This window comes from Vanessa tameamea, chromosome 4 (assembly GCF_037043105.1).
Source record: "Vanessa tameamea isolate UH-Manoa-2023 chromosome 4, ilVanTame1 primary haplotype, whole genome shotgun sequence".
NCBI lineage: Eukaryota > Metazoa > Arthropoda > Insecta > Lepidoptera > Nymphalidae > Vanessa > Vanessa tameamea.
The window spans coordinates 9,212,000-9,236,751 of NC_087312.1; the positions used below are offsets into that span (position 1 = coordinate 9,212,000).

Genomic DNA, 24,752 nt, shown 5'->3' on the forward strand with positions numbered 1-24,752 from the left:
TGCATCGAATTGTTAACAAAAAAAATATTCGCAATCGTACACTATTGTACAATATTTCTTTTATGTTTAAGAAAAGGGTTGTCATAATTGACCGTATAACAATAAGCAATAAAAACACAGATGTTGGTAATTTATTTAGACAAACTTTACCGGTAATTTTAAGAGGAACTAGAGCAGACATTGTAAGGTCTTGCCTTAAAAGTTCACCGTTATGGAAATTTGTCCATACCTTAAAACTATCTACGAATATGAGAGCACATTTGGGGGGACGAAGTACAAATTTTCCTTCAAAGTTACTTTTAATAGGAGATGGAAAAGTACCTCATTCTGAAAATAAAATTGAAATTGATCGCGATTTAGGAGAAAGAGTGACTAGCATAGAGGATTTAATATCAAAAGTTTACCCTAATATCGTCGAAATAGAAAATAAAGATTACCAATGGATGTGTCAAAGGGCAATATTGGCGGCGAGAAATAGTAGCGTTGACGAAATTAACGACCTAATTTTAACCAAACTTCCAGGCGATATAACTACCTACCCATCTATTGATAATGTAATGGATCAAGAAGATGCTGTCCATTACCCACAAGAGTTTCTCAATTCTTTAAACCCGAGCGGCCTTCCACCACATTCCCTGAAGTTAAAAATAGGTGCTGCGATAATTTTACTCAGAAATCTTAAACCACCAAATTTATGTAACGGGACCCGCCTTCAAGTAAAATTCCTTCGCAATAACGTGATCGTTGCAACAGTTTTGACTGGTCCGGCAGTTGGTCAAACAGTGCTTATACCTCGCTTCCCAATGATTCCAAATGATTTACCTTTTAATTTTAAAAGAATTCAATTTCCCATTAAGTTATCTTTTGCCGTAACCATTAATAAATCACAGGGCCAAACATTTAAACACGTAGGAATCGATTTACGTCAAGACTGCTTTTCACACGGCCAACTATATGTCGCGTTGTCAAGATCGGGTTGCGGGCAAAATCAGTATGTTCTTCTACCACAAGAAAATAAAACTAAAAATATAATCTACGCTGAAGTACTGTAAAACATATTATTAAATCTTATTGACGATTATAATAACAAAAACCAACGTGAGCAATCAAACGATAATCATGATAGTGTTTCCGACAACTACGCGAACGAAGTCGCGGGCACAGCTAGTACTCATATAATTTGTTAAATGAAAATTCAAAAGTGCTTGTAAAAGCCTACCTAAATAAAGAATATTTTGATTTTGATTAGCGAATGAAAAACAAATTTACCTTTCGTTCTTTTGTGTCGTCAAAACCTTTAAGTTACTTTCAAAGTACTGAAAGCTTGCCCACTTAAATTATCCTAATGTAAATCAATGTGCACCTGTTCGTACGCAAAGTTATTTATAAAAAAAAAACTGTTTGTTTACTTCAATTTTAAAACGGTTTTAATTATTATATAATTATTCTCAGCAGTAAACACGAAGAAAAGGAGCGAAGTTTCTTTCTTTTTAGTAATTTGTTATAACTGCTCAAAAAAAAATAACCAACCGTGTAAAAACATGTGCAAAAAAAATTTAAAACAAGTTATAGTGTCCATAATAGATGTTATAATTGGTCGGCAAACAATCTTGACTTTTAATGAATGTATGAAGCATGACCAGTTAATGATGTTGTGTCGTTATGGTCACGATATGTTAATTTAATTCATATCTATTCTTTCTCTTCATTTTCCGTTAGTTCAATGACCTAAATAATCGACGGACGGGTTAAGGAATCAACGGAGTAGTAACTACAATAGTTAACATCTAATAATATGGTTATATAGTCGTTTATAACTAGCAAAGTGAGTTAGGTTCAACATTTAGCTTAAGAGCGTAGTTTGTAAGCGTGGGAATTAATTTTAGAACACACACATAGGTACTTTTCAATAATACAGTTGCATTGTGCAGTGTATCGTACGCATCCCCGGAGATAATTAGTTGCTTGTTTTCGGTGCAACGAATAAATTAAATTTTCATTGCGCGTTCATAACGTAGGATTTATAAAAATACATTTAATTACGAGTAATGTATTAGCTATAAGGTTGTCACTCGCAAACGCAATTATAAATTATTTGTTAGCATAGGGTGCGGTCAGAGTGCATTAAGATGCCAAATATTCATTATGATTTTTATTGTTTCAACTGCTTTCGTCTAACAAAATAATAATAATTATTTTCTTGATATTTTAAGGTTGGTAGATATACCGAATTAAATTAAAGTAAAGACACATTAAATAATCACTTCTTAAATTTTATAAATATAAATAACGGAGTTAAATATATTTTTTTGCAATACTCTATTTTTAAGTAAAATATTCGAAAAAAATATTTTAAATCAACTTCTCGTCCATTTCGGTACAAATAATATTTTTCATAGTGAGCAATTCGGTTTTACAAGAGGTCGCTCGACAACTGATGCGAGAATAGCACTTCTTAAACATATTTACTATGCTTGACAAAAATCACAGAATGCTATTGGAGTATTCTGTGATTTGTCTAAAGCATTTGATTGTGTAGAACACGAGACGCTTCTTTATAAGCTCAAATACTACGGTATTAAAGGTAAAGCTCTTGATCTCATTGCTTCATATTTAAGTCAAAGAGTCCAGCAAGTTTTCATTAATGGCATAAAGTTTTCTGGATTTTCATTAAAAATGATTGTTCCACAAGGATCAATTTTGGGTCCCTTTCTATTTCTAGTATATATAAATTATCTTCCTTTCTACGTTAAAGGTATTTGTGATATAATGTTGTTTGCTGACGATACTTTACTGATTTTTAAGGTAGACAGGAAAAAACTGACTATGACGATGTGAACGGTGCATTATCACAGATACACGATTGGTTTACAGTAAATAATTTAGTTTTGAATACTCAAAAAACAAAATGTGTAGTTTTTACCCAACCAAATTTTAGAAAGCAAAATTATAATATATCTTTAAATGGTGGCCGTCTTGATGTAGCCAATACTACGGTTTTTTTTTGGGAATAGCATTGGATTCCAAACTTCAGTGGAGTCCTCATTTATCGTCCCTGACAGGAAGACTCAGCTCCGCAGCATACGCGGTTAGAAAAGTTAGACAACTAACTAATATTGGTACCGCTAGTCTTGTATATATTGGTTATTTTCACAGTATTATTTCATATGGCATATTACTTTGGGGTAATGCTGCAGATATTGAATCTGTTTTTATTTTACAAAAGAGAGCAAACCGGTCTATTTATAATCTTGGAGCTAGAGACTCTCTTCGGGATGTTTTTAATAAAGTAGGAATACTCACTGTTGTAAATGTAAAATAAATGGGGTACTTTCGTACGCCATGGGGTAGATTCATATAGGGTAATTAAAAAGCCAATTAAAATCGTTAAATTTTTATTAATTATTACAAAAATATTTATTTATTAAAGAACTAACTTAATAATATGTGACTTGACTAATGGTCGATAAATCTTTCCTTAGAAAAATAACAAAAATAAAATCGTTCATCCTTCGTTTACTTTTTGATTATTCTAAACTTTACAATCAGTATATATGAGATGTTTACAATAATTTTGTATGGCATCGTTGTACAGTCTTTGATAATACAATGATCCTTCAGATTCCTATGAATTTTCATCGCTGTCTATTTGCTTACCTCTCTTTTTCTTTTGTCTTGAATTAAGTTCCTTCAAACTACGTTTCACTGCCTTGCTCTGGCTTTCCTTTCCTGTTCTATTTTGTCAATTCTTTCTGTCTATGTCTGTCTTCTAGTTTGATGTTTTCAGGTATATAAACGTGAATGGCTGTGCCCGCGACTTCGTACGCGTTTGAATTTAACATAAAAGTTAAAGAAAATTATATTACTTTCATACAACCTTTGTTCCCCCTTTTCAATCATTTATAACACTTTTTTCCAATTGAAATACCTATGTCCTTTTTCAGGCTCTAACCTAACTGTGTACTAAATTTCATTTAAATGGGTTCAGTAGTTTTGGCGTGAAAGCGAGATAGACAAACAGTTACTTTCACATTTATAATATTAGTATGTATTTACCCGGTTTTCTTCCTTCATTGGTTTTTCTGTTTCTAACAGATATAGAATAAGGTTTTACGACTTCTGGTGTTATAGGAAGATATGTTTTTATGCATTTTATTTCATAAAAAATAATTTTGATATACTGGTGGTTAATGAAATTTAAGGGGGCACATTCGTACGCGTACGAATATACCCCCTGTCTAACTGTCCGAATGCACCCGATGCCTTTACACAAAATTAAAATACAACTATACATATACAAAATCTAAATTAGTTTCACAAATATAACAATTGAAGCTCAAATTAAACAATGTTAATATTAATCAATCATCACCATTTTGTAAAAAACATAACAATTCAACTTACAATTACGAACTAAGCTAAGGTAAAAAATTTACTTAAAAAATTGGTAAGTAGTGTTTCTAAGGTTTCATACCTTATGGGTAAAAACGCGACCTTATTATTAAGACTCCACTGTCCGTCCCTCTGTCTGTCCGTACGTCTGTCGGTCACCAGGCTGTATGTCATGAATCTAGACAATTAAAATTTTCACAGATTTTTTTTTAATTGTTACATACTGTTTATTTTTTAATTAGTCCTTTATTTTTTTTATGTGTTCGATAATTTTCTTTACGTTTTCCCATTTAATTCTGAATTAGATAGAAATTAAATAGATAGAAGCAAAGATGAGTAAAACAATAACCGGTTAGTAATACTTACTTACTGAGTTCATCTGGTCTCTTGAAAAGTAAAAATTAACAATTGCGTCCCACGACACTCGCGCCCCACCCTTATGCCAACTTGTCGATGTGTGCGTAGACGTTTTGCGAAATTATAAGAGTCGGCTCGAAATAAAAATTGACGTGCTCTCACCTTGGGCTCTGGGGAGGGACTGAAAATTTATTGACAGCGATGTCGAATAATAAGTCAAAACCGTCAAATTATTTTCTCCATACTAAAATGTATGGACGACAAATGCCAAAAAGTAAGCAATATTTAAATAAAAATTACTACAATATTGTGAGATATAATAGAAATTGAACACGGTGAACTTATTATTTACACTTTTGTGTCCCCATTTAACCAAAAATACATGTATAAACTAGCCGCTAAATAGCTTAAAAAACGTTAATAGAAAAGGTCGATTTCAGTGTTTGGAGCGATGTTGACGATTAATTTACCAGGTTATTGATACAAATTTTATAAATATCACGCGGTGAAACTTGAGATCTATCTATTAAGATACTGAATGTTTTTTTTCATCCATAATCAATGCTCCAGTTTTAAGATATTTCGAAAATAGTAAGCGCTATTTAGGCGTTCCGCAAGGACTGTCCTCTTAAATAAACCATAGACTATATTTGCCTTTGTACAATCGCTTAATGCAAAAAAAAATAAAAAAAATAATTGACTAGTACAAAAAGGCCTAAATATTATTATTATAAATTTCGATAGTTCGTTGAGATTATTGGAGATTGAATTTTGCTTTGATATTTCTATATGTGCATGTGAATTAAAGCAGATTTCACATATTTTAACTGGCGTTGTTGAAATTATATTTACTCTGTACTAATTGCAATTTCATTGTTTGCGATTGGATTGCAATCAATTAAAAACGAAATAGTATTGGATTACAGCTGGTGGTACTAGTTACGTTTAACTAAGTAGATCTATGCCATAATGCAGTAGATGATAACTCGCATTCAGATAGTTTAAGTTTTACAAACGTGACTGTAATAGCGGAAAGTACGTTTGAAATATTTCTCACGGTGGCCATAAATGCTTCAAATTATCAAGCATGAAGTAAATGTGGTTACTGTTTAACTGTTTCCCTATCCGTGCGAAATTACGATGATACATTCCACGTTATACAGGAAGATATTACGTTAGAAAAACACGGTACACTTTAAATGTGATGTAGCTCGTAAACCTACAATTTAACAAGGGTTTAAATGCAAATTGCACACATTTGTTTCCTTAATTTTACGTATAAATATATGTTTGTGCATTACGATGCACTTTATAATGTTAATTGAAAATATAAGATAATATAATCTCATTTTATTTCTCTATATTTTTTTCCAATAAGGCGAAATCTTAAATACAATCATAACCTCTCTTAGGAATCAAATATATCACATACTTTAAAAAGTTTATATAAATATAATCTTAAATTTAAGAATGGACCACTTGATAGGAAATGGTCATTAACACGCAACAACATTATCGCTGTTAGAAATGTTAAACATTCCTTACATCGTCAATACATCCCTTCATTATGCCCCTTCAACCTGTATTAACACTGACTCACTCACCCTTCAAATCCAAACACAAAACGTGTTGCTGTTTGGCGGTAAAATTTCTAATAACTTGGTGGTAACTACCCAGACGGATTGCACAAAGCCCTACCACCAAGCATTTTTTTAATAAATATTATTATCATGGCTCTCCGCGTAAAGGCAACCTATATGGTTTGGATCTTATTTAACGAAGCTGCTCCAATACGGTTTGGAGCATACTAATGAAATGACAAAATTATATTTTCTTTTTTTTCTTTTTACGAAGTTTTTTCTCGCCGCTGAACATTAATTACATTATAAATTAAAATTGTGAGCTTCAAAAAATCCAGTGAGCTGGCTTTGACGCGATGTTTAGTTAGGATACTCGTGTCTTATGCAATGGGCCACATCTGACTATATGTTATGAACATCGAAATGTATGACTTGTGTATTCAAGAAATCTTTTCAAGTATTCTTGTCACGAACAAGTAATTACGATACATCAAAATGTACATATTTTATGATAGTAGGGAGCAATATTTCACTCCAGTGACTTGAGATCTACTTTGTTTATGATATTAAGGTCATATTCATTCAGTATACATGGTAGATAGATTAATAAATTTATGTTAGCAATTCCTTATTAAAATCTCGGAAGCGGCTCTAACAAGATCGTAGGTTTTACTTTTAATCTATATTGCGCTGTTTTTGAACCTACGGTATATAAATAAATGCATCGAATTAAGTACTTATTTTTAAAATTGGCGATTCATAAATTTAAATCATTTGTAAAAAATACATGAATATAAAAGCATATTACTCAATACAGGATTACATAGATGACAGAAAGGCGTGGTGCTAATACTTGTTGACTTTCAGGCAGGATATATTATATACATATATATAATTGTATTTGGCTAACATAACTTTGTATTTTAAATGTTGAAAAAGAGTAACTACTGAGTCTCTTGCTAGTTCTTCTCGGTAGAATCTACATTCTGATCCGGTGGTAGCCTCACTTAATATAGTTTGTAAAATGACGATTCAAAAGTGCTAGTAAAAGTCTACTTGAATAAAGTATATTTTGATTTGATTCCATACAAAAAAAATTAAACATTTTTTTTTGTTATAATATTAAAGAGCGTGTTTAACACGTTACTACGGCGGTTCTTAAGAAATTATACTGTACCATTTGTTCCTTCAAAAGGTTTGGTTCGTTCTTAAGTAATGAATTCCCAAATATTATTGTGTCATTAAGACTGGATGTTCTCTTTTTAAATTCAAATAGATTAAGTTTTGAGATATTATGTAGTACATTGATATGTTTGTTTCATCCTCATTATTCATTAAATATAAACTATTTTTTTAGCATGCGAAGTCAGGACGCGGAGCTTATAGTAGTAATATTTATCACCTGTCCTGATATGCTGAGCCAGACCAATCTATCGATTTCATTCCTTTTAACGCACTTCTGTTAATTGCTTTCAAATATTTTGACGAGTCCGACCGATGTTTTATTATCCGTACAGATTAAAATCTCCTCTAATTAAAGTCTTAAATACATGTGGTAATCTCAGATTAAAAGCACCTTCATCAATATCATCTCCTTGTACGCTAAAATTACATATTTTTCTATATAAATGATATTAGGTATTAATTAAGATTAAAACGAACTTTATTTAGATAAGCTTTACAATCACATCCAATCTCTATTTAAAAGGCATAATCAAACGAAACTGGACACTAAAACTGTATAAGGAACTACACTAAAAGGAGAAACTATAACGTCATTCTCATTAACAATAGAGAGTTAGTTCGTAATCTGTAGTGACACCTACGCCACGTACACTGAGTCAGCGAACATCTGGTGTTATGTAAACTACTGCAACCAGACTACCGCGGTGCAAATCATACTCGATAATACTCGTATATTTCTCGTTAAGATAAATATTATCTAAAAACTTTAAATTAAATTCGTTAAAGCAGTCAAGTTAAATGTTTTCCTTTTAAGGTTAACGTAACAGTAGCTATTTTGAATAGCTTTTTTAAAAAAATAGTCTTGTTGCTCATCTTGTACGGTAAATGTATTTATTTAAAAGCTGCTATGAAATGATACATATCATTGATTCAATCTTGTATATTTTTAGGAATTATCTGTAGAAACGGGCAGTTTTCTTATTGCCAGTATAGAGTTAGAGTGTATCCCTAACGCAATTTTGCTTCGCTTCAAGCTTGAAATGTGGAGCGACGCAGTTGAAACATTCAGATCGATACTTGATACGCACCGCTCTAAATGGAGACCGACCGCCACAAAGTCTCGATTTTTTTATTGATATAATAATTTAATTCGTGGATGTTCTAACATTTTTCACTGTGGTGTGGTAATTTTTTAATAATTGGCTAAAAATAAAAATAATATTTTTTTCAAATTAAAGCTATGTATTTATAACATTCTGAAACATTATTTTTAGTTGAAAAAACGAGCAAAACAACGCAAGTGGAAAAGTGATTTACAATGTCGACCGCACTAGGGGAATGATCTCTAAGCAGATAGTTAGATTCCTAATCCAGCTTTTATCTCCGCTACACCGCAATCGCATCGGCCCCTCCGAAAACAAAACAACGTAATCTCCACGTGTAGCTTTGGGCTCCAACAGGAGCCCTAATCAATTCCAAAGCACACTTCAGCTATTTACATTCTGATTCGTTAACAGAAAGAAACGCGGAAAATGTTTCAGAGTTGCCTGTCGATGTATAAAATATAGTATAAATGAAAAGTGAAAGTAAACGTTGTGTATTTATGATTATGTACGCAGAAGCTAATTAGGTACTCAATTGTTAACACAACGTACGACAATCGTGATTAATAAAACATGAAAATACATAAAGTAACGCTGTTCATCAATATTCATAATGACAGAATAATGGAAGACGGCACATTCAGCGTCTTAACTAACTATTCGCTTCTAAATAATACTAATAAGTACGAACAATCGTATTCTATGAAAACATAAGTCTTTTTTAAATTAAGATTACTTTTATTGACGTCAATATTTCGAAAAAATAATTTACCAAGTAATATAAATTGAAAAACTTCGATATGATCAATTCATTGATTCTAACAGGGCGACGATCACGATATTTTTTGCTTTGTTAACTGAAAGCGAAAACGTTTAACGACTTTCACTAACTATAAGAATTGCCCTTATTAAAATGTAACGGCTAAACACTTAAAAAAATATTCTTGTATTCAACATAGACGTACGAAATACAAAATCCGTGAACATATCTCGAACTGCATATCACATTTTTATCAATCACAAAATGGAAATCCACTAGATCTGAATCGCATGTCGTACTTGCGTTTTCTCTCAAAATAACCTAAGCCTAGCACAAAAAGATTATTTCGGCATTCATCGCGTAATATCCGTGATTAGAAACAATCTTTTTTTTTTTAATCCGTACAGAGAAATCTGAATGCAATAGGTAACAGTCACGCGACGTCGTAAACATCAATCTTACAAATCATTTTAAAAATATTTCGCTTAAGTATTAATAAAATTTCATACTGTAGACATCATTGAAGTAAATCAAATACTATGCAAATGCTGCACATAGTATTATTGAATATAGAATAAGATACACCTGATTGCCCGTGTTAAAATGTATTCCAATAAAAACAACGGGAACAGAATAATATAACGATCCGTTATGCGTCATGCTTGATTTCAGTAACGATTATAAATAAATGGAGACCTTACTTACTTTCCTTATCGTGTCATCATCATCATGTTCTTATATCCAGTGTTCTTTTTCTTGTGGATCAATTGTTGTTTGAGTTGAAACTTTTGCAATTAAAACACTAGAAGTATATTAAAGCGCGCTAACGTTTGGTGCAGTAACAAGATATAAAGAATACCATTCTAAGATATAGACTCCGATAGTTTTGGTTTTAATTAATGGGATTTTAAAGATTGCACTATCGGATTTTATTGCAGGTTTACTTTTTCTCATATCCACTTTATCTTACGGTATTTTTATAATATAAACTAGCTGTGCCCGCGACTTCGTGCGCGTTTGAATTTAATAAAAAAGCGTGACTTTATCATTATTTTAAATATAATTCTAAGATAAAAGTAGCCTAAGTTACTCCTTATTACATCAGCTATCTGCCAGTGAAAGTCCCGTCAAAATCGGTTCAGCCGTTCCAGAGATTAGCCGGAACAAACAGACAGACAGACAAAAATTGTAAAAAAATGTTATTTACGTATATGTACCGTGTATACATACATATGCATTTAGTAAAACGCGGTTATTTTAATATTACAAACAGACACTCCAATTTTATTATATGTGTAGATAATGTCAATGTTTTAGAAAACGCCTTAAGATAATTATTTAAGAAAACAATATCTTCTTCATTTATTAACCGTGTATATTTTATTTGTAATAACTGAGTCCATTAATGAGTCTCTTCCTTAACTGCCAATTACTGTGAATTGCACAATACACCAAGTAATATAAAATGTGTTGCAGTATAAGCAACCTACATTCAACCGTTAAAACTTTCTTAATTATTTATAATTAACAAAGTTATAATTATAATTTAAATGTTTAACTCGTATATCTTTCCAACATGTACCATTTCAATGAAGCTGTTATTTATAGGCCATTTTTGACCATTTAATATTTACTTTTTCACAATTTTATATGTATGTATCTCTACTTTTTATATTTAAAATTTTATTTAAAAAAGCCAAGTGATGGTTAGTGCTCACCACAATTTATAACCATTGCCACAGTAATCTCATCATCATCGCCATTGTGCCTGCCACCAACCATAGGAATTCACGTAATATGTCCTCTGTGCCTGTCGTTACATTGGATTGACTCGCCCTTCAAACCTCAACAAAACAGTACGTAAGTATTCGGGCTAGAATGTGTGGTTGGTGCGTAGCCAGACAAGCTTGCACAAAGCAGTACTACCGAATGAACAGCACTTCGTATTATAATTACAGAATTATTAACATACGACCTTGAAATTTTCACTCGATTACACTGAGGTTCCGGTCTGTCTCATAAGTGCTAATTCTTATTTACTTACAACTAACAGCCATGTGTACATTCTATTTATTCTAACACACACATAAACCATGGAACAATACATTTATAAATTACACGTACCCTTTATATTGTTAAAGCGTATATTAAATCTTAATATAATGTGTTACTGATTAAATATGTTCATATATTTTATTCAGCAAAGATGAACTCTCTCCGGTCGTGTCGAATTCCCTTCCTATCGAATTATGAGAGTGAACTAATACAAAACTAAAATTCCAACTATTTCCGTCAATATTTTCATTGTGTTATTAGGGATTTCATATCTTTAGAATAAAACTTAAAATAAAATTAGATGTTTGCCATTGTCGATTTTTTTCTATAATATATTTTTTCTATAAAGTATCTATATATCATCTTGGGTCGAAAGTGATGATTGTTCTAGAACAACCCTTGGATTGTCGTACGTACTTACAGGCTTATAGCCATGTCACGATTTTTTTGCTATTAGAATTGTTCGCTAGGTTCAACGAAGTAGTTATTCCTGGTAGCTTTGCGTTTAATTATAGAAAAAATATATACTCTGACTTTTTTTGTAATGTAATGTCCCTACAAAATAACTGGTATCGTCATACCTTATCGAACATTTATTTACGCTCATGTTATCAATTTAAATATTGACGGTAAATACCTGTGAGAAAGTTGAAATGATACTGGCTTGATATATTTTTCCTATAGTATATCTATTTAATCCGATCGCCGACTGGTAATAATATCTTCATTTCCACCTCCACATCAAATTTAGACAAGTCATGCATTAATGAAAGTAATCAGTCTAACCTCGACCCCGTTTGACTAGTGAAACCCGGTGCAAAGAAAATCAATCGCGTTAAAACTAATTAATCTTTGACCCATTCTCATTTATTCTAGTACTCCATAGACTACACCTTTACAACGTGGGTGGACACAAAAACTATCAGGCCGAAGAATTAAAATAAAATAAAGGGCATGCCGTGGTCAATCTCATGCCTCGGAAAAGTTGTAAATCCTTTGGAAATGCAATTTCGCTCCTGAATTCAGCCCAGTCGAGTTACATTCCCAATAAACTAAAACTTGAGGAAATCGAATGTTAATCGAATCAGATTGAAAGGAAATTGTACACCTGTCTTTGCGCCTACACTACTCCGCTAAAATATTTCCTATTAAAATTCGTTTAGGTGGACGTTATTATAATACATTATTCACAAATTTGTGTTATCATCTCCTGTCTCAACATTTTTTTTTCACTTTATTCTAACTAATCCTATATCCAAATTAGTGAGATAAGCAAATATTTATCAATTTTGTTATCAACGAGCTGTACGCAGCGTTTATTCGAGTCACATTTATTTTTTTAAACGCCCTTGTCTATACTCAGGCCCCAAACATGTATAAATTCATTATGAGACGATTCCGATCGTATTGGTTTTGTAGTGTATTTAGAAACAAACATACAGTTATGTATTATATCAATCTGATTTATATTGCATTTATATTATTAATCTGATTATCTATAGTTACACACATGACAGTAATTTTTTATCATAATATATTGTATATAATAATATATATATATAGTTATGACATCGCATACATAAATTCCTAATTGTACCTAATCAAATTATCACTATTGAAAAATATTAATACGTTACGTTAAAACCTTCACGGTCAAGAAACTTGTTCATATTGTGAATGACCAGGTTTAAAAAGGGGCTACAATTACAAAAAGGAATCATTAAAATAAAATCCTTGACAAAGAATCCTTTAACGACTTTTAACTCTTTTGACAACATTTAATAACCTTACAAACAGACTACAATATAATATGATCTTAAACTATTAAACGCAATATAAATGAAAATAATCGTAATACATTTTTCGCCCTTTAACTAAGCTTAGCTTCGTTGCATACAAATTTATTACTGCAGTATAATTTCTAAATGAGGGTGCATATTTAAAAGCATACAACAGCAATGCTTTTTTAACATCACTCCAGGTAACAAGCATGCGCGAATAGAATGGAGATAATCTCGCAGGGAAGAAAGAAAGGCGAGATTTAAAGTTTTTTAATAATTATACGCAAAATAATAAGAAAAATACAATCATGAGAGATCACTATTAAATATGACATTCAGCATACCAGGCTTTTATAAGAGAGGTATAATACGCGTTATTTAAATGAAGGCAAGTATGATAAAAATATTCAATTACCTGTATATATAATATTTCCATAATTATCGAGTGGAGGTAGTTTTCTTTACATAATTATATGACATTACAACATAGTAGTAAAAATATGTGCCAGAAACATCTTTGTAAAGCACATATTTAAGTTCTTACTGCAACCAGTACCTATATGTATAATAAACATAATATAATGAATATATTCTTCCTATCCTTATAAGAATGGTGGATTTATCATTACTACTATGAATACTTAGATCATATAATATTATGCAAACAGATATTAGCAACGAGTTACGATTAATAAAAATATTTAGTAATTTATCGAATAATTATTATTACTCAGCTCATACGAAGCCTCGTTACATAAGATTTTCTTAAAAATAACCCTAGTATCAGCTACAAACCACACGTATACCGCACGATTTAATGTATTAAAACCGCCAACACCGTCCCATGATATTTAATAAACTGACACGAATGCTTTACTCATTCCTCGTCACATATATGTGAAAACGTAGGGTGGAAGGAACATTGTTTTTTCTCTTGAGACTACTAAAGTACGTCGCAGATAAGTAGTCTTTGCTTTCGACGTACATTAAATAGCATACGACATACAAATATATACGAACGAGAATTACTATTGCAACAGTTTTATAGTTAAGGACTTAAAGATGATCGTTCACATCCAAGGCGACCCATTTGCAAGTGTATAAATTGTTTGAATTACGCTTTAAAAATAGTGAAGACGACGTACAGCTCGTGCCCTCAAATCATCTTGAAGCGATGGCATCATTCTGACTCACAGTCCAATGTACCTACTTCTAACTTTATGCCCCACGCTATGGATGTTTGTTTACAAATATATGCTGTCATTCGGATACAAAAATAAACATTATGATATTATGATGGAATTATTTTGCTTCGTCGTAAATTAGCACCATTTTTAGAAATATAAATTATGTTATACATTTAGTTGGTGTATTGATTTTATAATCTAAGTACCTACTAGGTTATAGTTTGTAAAATATTTTATGTAATTTACAATCTTGAAGGGATACACACATCCTGAATTAATTATAATTTACTTTTGCACGTGTAGCGGAACGAGGCGGATGTGTTCCTTACAATCTAATTTATTGTAATTTCCCATGAGATATCCGTACTGGCAATTTCGATTCTTGACAAAGAAAAGAAGTCACGAATTATCCAAATAAATTATTTTACCATTTGAAAGTAAATTAACAATAAATGAAGATATCGATTACGACGAATCCCTTTATTTTCCACTCTAATAGTGAAGCCGTTACAAATAGATTTTCTTAAAATTTATATGGGAGCCACCTACACCTATGCAACTTTTATTTCAAATTAGACCACACGCGAAATCAATTTAAATTCAACTGATGTAGAAAATATATAAAAGTAAGTATACAAATATTGAGTCAGCTCAACTATTCAGGAATATCCTCATCACAATAAAAAATATAATTAGACCATATTGATAATCTCCTTCTCTTTGAAGTCGGCTAAAAAATAGGCTAGACACGGCTATATGTAGTTGGGATGCTAAAAGCCGTACTCGTCCGACGACCTCATCGCGACGCCATTGTGGCTCAGACCGGTGCTCATGAAATATGAATGCATGGCTGAAAGAACGGCTAGTCCGGAGCTCGTTTTTATTATAGACAACCATATAACCCTAATATTGACATAAATGCTTAACACTTGTGTTTATCGAAACATAAAGAATCATCTTATAAAACGAGTCACCCATTCATTTTCCGTTCAACTTGTTTGTTATTACTTTGTAATGCAAAAGCTTGTTTTCATTGTCTTTTCAGTCATTAAACTCATTGACTTGTCTTTTTACGTGCGTCCTAAGATGTCTGACGTCTTAAAGATTTCCTTAATTATTTTGTCGAAGACTAAAAACATCAATAAATTAAAAAATATACATATGTCAAAGTCAAAGAAACAAAAGAAACATTTCGCACAAATAAATAATTCATTTGCGAATGTTGTTGACATTCAAAAGTTAATTATTGTTTTAGCAATGTCAATATTTGAACCATTTACATTTATTATTATAGAAGATATAGGCAGATATAGGCAGAATTTGACTAAAATGATTTACTGGAAGTAAGTAGGTATTGAGTTCATAATAATTATTTCAAAATTAAGAAAAAGCTAAACAACTTTTTTCTCACATAAACAATAATTGTAAATATATAAGGGTATCTTTGAGTAATATTGAAGTAAAAAAAAATATTTAATCTTGTTTATTTCTTTGAGAATTATATAGTGAGGATTACAAATAACATTTTCAATATAGGACATATTGTGTAGCTATATCCAGTCGAGAACGTAAACAAACTGGTCTCCTTATTTTCACGCTTTTAACCCAATCGTAAGAAATACTTTCTTCATTGATACTTATATGGATATTACAATTAGTCCCTAATCAACTACATTCAACACACGAAGTAATTATGACAATTGTCAATGATACATTACATTACATATCAAAAAATAGAAAGCAAGGTTGATTTTTGATAAGATAAATACGTACCAAAATGTTTTAATTAAATAAATTGTGACATTTTCCATAGCAAAAACGATTAATATGTATGTCTACTGTATACACCAAGCATGTTTATACAATACAATAACAAATCAAGTTGAAAATAACGGATAAGCTATAAATGAAACAAGCTAAGCCATATCACTGGAACTTGTAAACAAAGAGGACAACATTTAACTGCTATAACTTACCTATGTGTTGCTGACTTGAATGAAATGTCACTGGTGCTATATCAACATGTATCAGCGATGACAGTGGCAGTTTACACAGTGCATATGCCCAAGGTAAACAAAGATTACGTAAACGCAATCCCACGCACGTCACCCGATCGATTTTCAAACTTTCGAATACGCCCACTTAAATTTTATTAAAGATACGAGACTATAATCAAGCTACAATTCATCTAAATCACCGCATCCAAAGCACAACTAAGTAAGTCGCCTGTGCCCTTGAAGTCATACAGGTTATATTATCGCTACAGCACAACACGCGCACTGACAGTTCGAACAAACAATCACGGGTCAAGTTCGAAGCCGGCCGAATTAGAATAAAATATTATGGTGAAAGGTCTCAACAGTTTGTAAATATGAGCGGCTGCGACGCTGTATTCAAAAACTTGCAATGTGTGTGTAAGGATAGCTATGCAGTCGTCAGATCGGCCGCGAAAAAGGCCTCGTTCTCGCGTGGCCAAGCACTGACTGAGCCGCGAGGGCGCCGCCGAGCGTATGGCGTACGGAGAGCGGCAAAGGACCCCTCACCTCCGCCGCGCGGCCTGCCGCCTGCCGCCTGCCGCAGGCCTCCCCGTGCGCGCGCCACTCCACGCACAATGGCAATAAACAGAAAACATATTTTTAAGTATTTAATGTATTGGGTTAAAACATACACAAAAACATTTCAGTAGAAAATGGAATTGGTCGTATATGGCCGAATTCAAAAAGAGCAAACTTTATTATATCAAATAAATGGTTAATGAGTGCGGGCACTTATCTTCATTCAATCAAATAGAGAGCGAAAATAAATCTTAAAATATATTAATTCACAAGAAACAAGACCATTTAAAGACAACAAGGTAATTCTCAAATAATTTCAAACAAACTTTAGCTGTTGTCCTAAATAGACAATTATGAACTATCAATTTATTATATTTACTGAAATATAAAAACAAAACAAAAATTTAAGCTTCAATTTTTCGATACATCAGATTTGCGCAATGGAACTGTCAAAGGTAGAATTGAGTCCATATCTCCAGGGCAATGTGAATAAATCACTGGGGTGTAAAGTAAACCTTAATGTCACTCAAGTCCCCTTTTATAATTCAGAATTGAATTTGAACAGAACAGAAAAAAAAAATACAACCAGTAGAAGTTACAAAATAATACCAAACGTTCTTGAATTCTTAAGAAGTCGTAATACAAACAACAAATCGTACTGTGTTTAAATTTCATTCAAAAGGAAATTAGTTAAAGAAGATCCATTCGTTTTAACGTTAGCACTTTGTTTTCTTTGTGAGGTAGAGCCGAAGAGGCTAATGGCAGGTAGGAAGAGACAGGTATAATAGCGGCATCTTTAATAAATACTTGCATGGAGAAACGGTCTCAGGATAGCCCACTAACCTCTCTTCCAAGAATACCGTGGCCTCTTACCGGCAGCTATTAACTTGAATGAAACGAACTTTCATACGTTTAAAATATTTTACAATACATATATTAATTTTTTAAAGCTTTAAATGGGCACCTAGCAAATGCACTTAGATTTAAATTAAATCCACGATTGGGGATTTCATTTAAATTTCATTTTTGAAAATAAATGTATTTTTTTCTATTAAACAAATACGAAAGGTGTCAATGTATTCAATCTCTTACCAAAAATAAACTCGAATACAATAAGTGATATTGAATGCGAATAGAAGAAACGAGAAAATGTTTATTGCTGACATATGCTGCGTTCCCAATATTCGAGGCTAAAATAACAATAACATAATCCGGCAAATAATCGTATGTTACGAATATTACATTTATTGCGTATAACAATTTGCCCCCACTCCGTTTAGCATAACTTTCACTGGGACAAAAGTTAACTAAAACAAACAAAATATTGTATTGAATGGTTTGAAAAGACGTGGAATTATTGATAAATATTATTAGTTATTTTACCTTTCACGAGGAAACAAGCTAAGTAGTACCTAAAGTAATGTAGCTATTGGAATATTTGTAATATCAGGGACTACCGGCACATAAGAATGAACCAATCCATATATATATACATATATATGTAACAGGAATATTTAAAAGCAGATTTTTTTTTAATATGAAGCCAATACAAATAAAAAAGTATGCATAACATAATATGTATCTATATACTTCCTAGTTAATTATTATTTAAATCAAATATATTATAAATTGTATGTATTGGCTTTTAAATTTCTTAGCTTTAATATCTTTGAGACACGCCACCTGGATCTGAGTCATTATTTATTTGTCAGTCACAGCTCAATGTCGTTCATCATAAAATTTATTATATTTCTTGACACCTTTGTACCTTCGTGCTTGTGTCTTTATTATTAAATTATATATGGAATTATGTTGTAACATAAGTTAAAAAGAGCGTTTGGTTATTAGATATGTTCATATGTTAGATACTATACAATTTAAAAATATATATAATTCATTACATTCATATAGAAAAGTTTTCTAATGTATTATTAGGTATATTACGTACGTATGCAACAAACGTCACGTCAAACATTTTAACTCTATTAATTAGCACTAAGCTAATATCTTGTCAATCGTAGATCTATAAGGGCATTTTCGAATGTGCGACAGACAAGTGAAAAGCGAATTCATTAATGAAGTAAATATATATAAAGCGATTTTTTATCAAAAGAAAAACAATTTATTAGTATAATATATTATTTTACTAAGTTTTACGTTTTTTTTAAGTGAATAAATTATGAACGTAATAACCTTGTAACGATATTCTCATTTCAATCCATTCTGATCTTATAACAAAATCGAATACAATAAGGTAGTGTTGCTTTGTTTTAGACACATTAATTAATCTAATGAAATATTGTTTCTTATTAGTACATCCTAAATTAAAAAAAAAAAACTATTTACTAATCATTTTATTAATTTAGCTTTTGGCAGTAGATTCTCCGTGCCAATAATATATTTTTTTATTTAATAATTTTTGACACAAACCAACGTCCGGCTTCTTCAGCTTGTCGTTTATAAAAAATACATTCGGCACTTGAAAGAGACATAAGTTCCTAATATAGAGCGAATGTAGCAAATGTGTAAAAGTCCTAAGCCAAACATCGAACGGACCGTCACAGCTCATCTGCGGACCATTTCCTGTTCAGACGAGACTCAGACGCGGTCTTCAAATACATATACACATGTATATAGATAATTTTATTCGATGTGTTCGTATATTGTATATATACCTACATAAACTGACATGCCGTAATACCTGGTTTCGCAGACTAGCGAGGGTTCTGTATGAGATTAAAAAGTAGCAGTATAAATCAGATATATACTTATTAAATTAAAAAATGACTTGATTTAAATAAAATAAAGTCTACGGAGAATAAATTTTAAACCAAATTTACTTATGATATCTAGGTGAACATTAAAAAAGGATTTTACGAAATGTATTATTATTATGTTTGTTAAAAGGAGGATATATAGAGGATGAGGGATCGTCATTTTTAAAAGTAAGTTTGATAGAAGTCCGTTTTTATACTTTTGTTTATAAATAAAATATAGTTATTACATCATTTTTACATTAAGAGGGTAAAGTTGGGGATAGATATTTGTATGGGAGTTCTTCATTATTTATGTTAGTAACATGAAAATCTGCATTCATACTTGTTTAAAATTAAATATATTTATTATCTAAGGCTTAAATTGGAGATGTAATATTGTATGGATGTTCGTTATTGAACTTAAAATGTAAAATATTTAGGCATCTAAATTATAAAAATTATGAGGCTGATTATCCACTATATTTTTTTAATAAAATGAGGGCGTGGGTTACTTACGTTACCAAAAAACACTACTAGATAGTTAAGAAAATTCGGTGGGTTTCTTAATAATATTTCGATGAGATATCGCATCAGATACACGGCTAGTTTATATAAAAAAATCGTATCATCCGTGTTTCATAAAGATAATCCGATATCGATTCAAATTTCCGACAACAGTCTTAAAACTGTGATCTCATGTAAACCCTTAACTCCCTCATCAAATCACTTGGAAATTGATTTCCGTGAATGCTTAAACAATCACCTACAACTAATTTCACTCGGTAACATGATTAGTATTAAGTAAGTCGACCGTTTTATGATAAACTTCAAATGTATTTTATCATGTACTTATTTTATTATAAAATTGTGATTCAATCACGTTTTATAATAGTCTGATATTACTCTCAACTTTATTACGTACTTTATATTGTGTAAAATATTTTAAAGAATATATTTTTTTAACTAATTAGATACTAATACTTGTGTAACACCTACTTAATAAAAATTTAATTTAATTAATCTTAAGTTAATAAGTATAAGACAGTCGTTATAAAGTTTTTGTAATTTTTGGATGAATGATTCTATCGAAGTTCGTCATTTTTGAACCTCAGAAATATTGAAATAATTATTTTTGTAAAAGTTAGTCAGTATAGTGTTTTTTGAAAATTCGGGCTAAAGAAGGTTTCATAATGAATGTTCATCGTTTATCAAATTAAAAACAGAAAATTTAATATTATGGCATCTCAAGTACTTGTAGCCGCCACAGTGGTTTTGTCCCTTAAATAAATATATTTTAAACCCAAAAATTACGTAACTCTTTTTAAATCAATGTTCTAATTGTTAAAATTTAGAAATTAATTTGATAATAATAAATTTGAAATGTGAGCCTTATTGACCTCAGGTACGTTACATATATTTTAAAAACGCTTCGTTTTTTGTTACTGTCTAGCATTAAAGCACGTGTTACACGCGGAGAAGACCTTTGGTACACAATGTTTACTCCGGTTTTGAACCGTATATATTTAGATACCTGTAATATGTAACCTTTACAACAATTTCTGATCTATTAAACTTATGAGAATGGCCGTATAATGTGCAAGCTTCCTTTGGTTTCGTATTTTAGTACTTTTTTAATGGTAATTTCTGTAAAATAATAACGGGCTGACCACAAAATCTGGAAAATTTGGTATTTCGTGTAATCTTATAGATGATTGATTGCAAATTTATTTTTGTAGCAGGATTTTGAAAACAGATTATGTACCGTGGGTTGCCTTTTAATGAGGATATGGGCAACATGGATTACCAAAAACATCTAATACTTAAGAAAATTCAGTCTTCGTGAATAATGTTTCAGATGGAATATTCCAACAGTTACACGGTGTAGCTTATATTTACTCCGTATAAAAAATGCTAACTGTATTTTATAAAATTTATAATTAGCAGTTTTAAAAAGAATACTTGTATTGAAGAAAACAATTATGGATCAAAAGTATCAACCGTAGAAGTCTCACTGCTGAGCTAAGATCTTGTCTACTCTTGAGAAGGTTTGGTTTTCATTCCTGTATCATATAATAGTAAAACCCAAATAGGCCATTACATTATAAATAATATAATTGTAACATAAAAACGATCACAGAAAACGCGCAAGATTTTAATCCTTTGCTATTTAAATAACTACTAAAACGTACATATTACTAAAACAATTATCTTTGACTGTCTGAATAGGTTATTATAAATAAAATCATTGTTACTCATATAAAAATATTGGCAATTCAATCTTGAGCGCTCTTTACATATAGCGAATCGTATTGCTGTTTACTATTCCCCCGATTACACAACTATACTCAACGTGCAGACGTAGGCCCTACGTGTTCCTACATTAAACAAAATAGTAGCCGAGGTAAAACGCAGACTGTTTACATTCGCTCAACAGAAATAAATTGTTTCTAAACCGTTGTTACATTGTGAGCGCGTACCGCTCTCATTCATCTTAAACCTTTTCAGATGCGAAGTTTAATTCTCGCGCAGACGAATGATGAAGCGCGCCACGCCACGACGGGAGACATAAAAACGTTCATTTGCATTGGCTCTCCCGCCGCGGACCCACTATTTATCCAGTGTTACCGTGCCGCATAATAAGAGAACACCGCTTTGAGTGACGCATACCCCTGAGTCGCTATAAAACCATAATCTTTTAAAAAAACCTTTGAGATCCCTTAATTAGCCTAAGTATTGCGAATGCACGAATATTTAATACTATATATGCTGAGCTCAGACTTGATAACTAACAACTATTATAATTTAGAATTTCTGTCGTAATTTACTTTATATTTAATTGACAAATGTTAGTGTGATGTTGTTTATAGCTTAACTAATACATTGAGAGGTAATCATTAGAATTAATTGGTCTCTATGGAAAATGCTAGAAACTAGCTATAAGTTGTAACTGGACTGGCTGCTTCATTCATTATATTTAGGTGCTTGTGAATATGTTTCATAATTAAATCGGCATAATATAGATAACATAAAAGTTTTAATATTTCAAGATTTTGAGGTTAAGAAGCAGAAGATAAGCAGTGTCCTAATATGTACAGTACAATCAAACTCTGGAAGCCCAATCGATATACGATTAAATATTTTTTAGGTCCGTGGTCATCTTACATACCGATACAAAACAATAAATACTCATTAGATAGTTGTTTAACAAAAGAAAAACTGAAAGTGATAAATGTACATATGGATTTTACACATGAAATTCAATACTAAGTAATTACAAGTATACACTAGAGAATATTTATTATTATACTGATGAATTTTAAAAATAATTTTAAAATAAGCGTTGTAAAAGGATCGATCTTTGTTCATCCGTGACAAGTGCTTACATGTTTAATTCACACGAGTAAAAGTTATAGTCCTAATTATTTTAAATAAACATATTATTGAAATATATATGTCACCGTAAAAATGTAAATACCGTTAGATATTAATCTATCTGGCGAAATTGTGAACTGTCGAAGGATTGATCCTGTATATTGACCATAGTGGAGATTTTCAAGAGATGAAAACCGGAATATTTAGAAATGGGTGGCACATTTAAACGTGCACAAGTGTGTGCGAAATAAAAGTGTTTCTATTTCGTCACTTTTACAATACAATGGGTCGGCAAATCCTACATGACCGAAAAGAGTTCAATGCCGACCTAGGCTTTACATGATTTCCGAAGCACGGTTATGTAAGCACTGCCAACTTCCAGACTCCAGGTTGCTACTGTAAAAAAACAACAACATTTTAGTGCACTGACATGGAGTTTGAACCCAGGACTTTCGGTTCTATGACCTTATTGTTTTAGCCGACAGCCAATGTTGCTGTCCGGCTTTACAATAAATATATATAATTATACAGTAGGCATTGAGCATATGGATCTCTCCCATAAAATCAAATCTGTGCGAATACGAGTACATTTTACTAAGTGTTTTTTTGGCATTAGCTTTATATACCCAAAGAGCAAAGTGTAAATATAACAATATCAGTTTAGAGAATACGTCGAAAATATTATGTTATATATATTTTAATAAGAAGTATCACTTTATAACAAACTAGTTATCGCTCGCGGTTTCGCTTATGTTTTAGGGATAAAATGTAGCCTATATCCTTCCTTATACTTGAAGCTTAATTCATAATTAAATCCAAAACATTCGGTTTAGCGGTTTAGTAGTGAAAGAGCGATAGAGAAAGAGATAGACAGAGTTCCTTTTGCATTTTTAATATTAGTATAGACTAATAGAACTAAAAACATCGCTTATTTATTGCTCTCTTAATATTTATAACCTATCAATTACATTTGTATTTAGGGTCTTGTATCTTGCGTCTTTTTCTGCTTTCTCTTTAAATTTAAATGGTGCTTCCATTTAAATTAACCTTACTGCATCAAATACATATATTCATTAATCTGATCACAATCGATGAAGATGTGGAGGAATATGAAACAAAAAAAATCATAAATGAAATTCTCTCTTTTTTGAAGTCGACCGTTGAATACCTTACCTCTTCGTAAAAAATATAATATTTATATTGAAAGGAATATATTTAGCCATCATTTATTTTATTTATTTTAAGCTTTTGTAAAATATCATCATCATCGACTGTAAAATATAACAAGGATGGATAATCAAAAAATTACATTAAATAAAATTGGAAAAAACAAATGGTTTCTTTTTTGTTAATTATTTAGACAGAAATTTAGGAATTTTCTATAATGGACAGTTATAATAAAAAATACGCTGACATTTTAAGAAATTTCATAAAATGTCAATCTGACATTTCACATAAAAGTAATTATAGTTGGAACCCTCCATAACCGACCTCGTCCTGCGTTCGAAAAGTGCGAGTCTGCTGCGTACATTTTTCCCCTATTCCCCCTTGCCTTAAGCTAAAGGTAACATAACAAACTGTAATAACAACTTATCTTCATCGTCAGTTTCTTCCTCGTCGGCCCTATCGCCACATTTCAGGCCCCGCTTCTGATATACTCGTAAAATCT

At 31.4% G+C, this 24,752-nt stretch overlaps 1 protein-coding gene across 3 annotated transcripts in view; it reads right to left on the bottom strand.

Annotated features, from left to right (window-relative positions):
• The window catches only part of LOC113394551 (uncharacterized), a 142,329-nt gene extending 125,372 nt beyond the window's left edge, over positions 1–16,957 (bottom strand). For 2 of the 3 annotated variants that reach the window (XM_026631900.2, XM_026631899.2), the window contains exon 1: positions 16,377–16,954. The gene's annotated coding sequence lies outside the window, so the exon portion shown is untranslated. Of the gene's footprint in view, positions 1–16,376 lie in introns of all 3 variants that reach the window. The other variant, XM_064220603.1, reaches the window with a different exon arrangement.
• Positions 16,958–24,752: the final 7,795 nt, after the last annotated feature.